The sequence below is a fragment of the Alligator sinensis genome, unplaced genomic scaffold (genome assembly GCF_000455745.1).
Source record: "Alligator sinensis unplaced genomic scaffold, ASM45574v1 scaffold741_1, whole genome shotgun sequence".
NCBI lineage: Eukaryota > Metazoa > Chordata > Crocodylia > Alligatoridae > Alligator > Alligator sinensis.
The window spans coordinates 810,944-813,516 of record NW_005842212.1 but is presented as its reverse complement, the minus strand read 5'-3'; positions in this window follow the sequence as shown (position 1 = coordinate 813,516).

Sequence of the window (2,573 nt, the reverse complement as noted above, 5' to 3'; positions counted from 1 at the left end):
GAGAGCTGAGCAGGCTGGAGAGTATGCATATTCTTGGTGTTGCACTGTAGGCCCAGGTTTTGTGGTCAGCTGCCTAGGCACCCTATTGTGGGGGCTGGTGGAAGAGGTGGTCTGCAAGTGCCTCGTGGATATGGTGCCCTGACCACCAGTGCTGGGTGCGCAGCTCACCCAGGGCTTTGGGGGGCAGGGGTCCCCACTGCTGCTGCTGCAGCTCATATTCCCACTGCCAGGTGACTTTGGCATGCCATGCCACCTCTGCCCCAGCCTCAGAACAGCTCCCCCCAGCCCTCACAGATGTTGTGCAGCATGCAGGTTGAAGAGAGCCTGGGGGATATTGGCTTTGGCAAACTTGAGGTGGGCAGTGAGGGTGCACCAGCACCCTTGGGACACCCAAAGGTGCACTCCATCAGAGCGTGACTCAGGGCCAGACACTGGTTAAAGTGTGCCTGGCATCAGTCAAGGTGACTGGTGTAGGAGTGCATGGTCCATGGCAGCAGCGGGTACATGGGAGGTCCCTGAGGAGGGGCGGGATGGTCATACTGCCCAGCTGCATGTCTGGGACTCCTGGCATGAAGCGGCTGCTCTCCACCAGGGCGGGCAGGGTGGAGTTCCAGAAAATCTGGACATTGTGGGTGCTGCCAGCCCAGCCAGTACAGATATTCATGAAGGCCCCCTGGTTGCCCACCATGGCCTGTAGCACTATGGAGTGGAAGCCCCGCCAGCTATAGTAGGGGTGGCAGGCTTGGCGAGCTTCAGAATAGAGATGGCTACGTGGGTCTCTGCAGGGAGGGGCTGGTGCATGGTGGTGGGCTGGCGCTCCAGGTGTGGGCCAAGCTGCTGGACTAACTTGTGGAACATGGGCCGGGTCATGCAGAATGAGTCCAGTGACTGGTCATCATCCCAGGTGTGCAGGACGATGCAATGCCACCGTTCCCGGCTGATGGGGTGGGCCCAGAAGTGACAGGGCCAAAGCACCATGAGCTTGTGGACGCTGGCCTTTGTCAGTGTCCATGTCGTTGTCATTGGTATTGCTGCTGGGGTCCAAGAGGTGGATATGGGGCTGGTGGCAGATGACCCAGCAGCAGCAGGTGTGGTGGGGCAAAAGCTGGGCTGGGGCAGGGTGGGGAGGATGGGGCCAAGGGCTATAAGGGCGAGGCAGCTGTCAGCGTGGGTCTGGAACACAGCTAGCATGGCAGCATGGCTAGCACAGCCCACTGGTCATCACTGCCAGGTGAGGGGCAAGGCGTGCCCACGGTGTGCTGGGCACAGGCTCTTGGGACAGTGTCCTGGAGGGCTGTCAGCAGGCTGCAAGCTGCTCAGAACCAAAGAAGCGCATGGCTGGGGAACAAAGCATAGGGCAGCCTTTTACAGAGCGGGGCTGGTGCCCAGGTGTCTGAGGCCAGCTGTGGCTGGAGCCTGGAGCTCCCTCTGGCTGCTGCGGCATGGCAGAGCGGGGCAGGAGCAGCCCTGGTGTAAACTGCTCTGCTTCAGCTCAAATTGCTGCCACCCCAGGCACATATGTAGACGCTGAGTCTGGGAGCTCAAACTGCTCCGGAGTTATTGCTTTGAATTAATTGCATGTGTAGATGCACCCAGTAAGACTCTCACAGACTCTTTCCTCCCCGCACAAAACAGGTGTTTCCTGGCTCTCTGTATTAGCTTTGAGTAATGTAGCCAAACTTAGGGCTCTGTACCAAGAAAAGACTGCACAGCATAGTCATCTTTTCCATATAAATGACAACCACTACTAATACCATTGTTTTCTGATTAATCATTCTAGCACTGATGAGAAAAAACACTGAAAATTTAGGTCCGGGATTTCACTTGGATACTAATCCTTGGTTCCAGGAAGTTCACAGTTCTCCTCATTGCTTCTGAGTGCAATTCAAACAAAACCAGATCGGAGCCAGAGCACATGGGATTGATGCAGAGCCACCTGGTGAAAGCCTATAGCCCATCTCTGGCAGCAGAGTCAGAGTAGATGGTCAGAGCGGTCCGTTCTGGCTTAAAAAAAATACAAGTGTATAACCTCTTTGTTGAACAATAAAGCCAGTTAAGAATTTGCGTTCTGGCCATACAGAAATTCATTTCTTCTACCACGAAGCAGCACAGCAACAATCAGTTCTGGCTTGGAGATCATCAGGTCTCCAGAGGTATGCTGAGCATCTCCTGACACTGCCCCAACTCTGACATTCATTCCCAGTTGTGATCTGACAGAGGCTCAGTTCTGGGGCCAGGCCCATTTTTTTTTTTTCATATTTTCATCGAGTCAAGAGAGGGTGCAAGAATTTACAAAAGAGGGAATATCTGTCCTGCTTTTTCTGTGTGGAAGTAGTGAAATACTATTTTGATTTTTTATACTGAGCTATATGTATTCTGAAACTGGCTAACATTAGGGGCCTACCTAGTTCACAAAGGCTGCCTCCGGATTTTGCGGTCCTGGCATGGAGCCGGGTACCATTTGTGTGGCGGAGCGTGGTAGGGCCCCTACAATTCTGACTGGCCAAAGGCCCCTGGAAGTCCCTCCCCTCCCCGGAAATTGGGACTTCCAGGGCCCTTAAGCCAATCAGAGG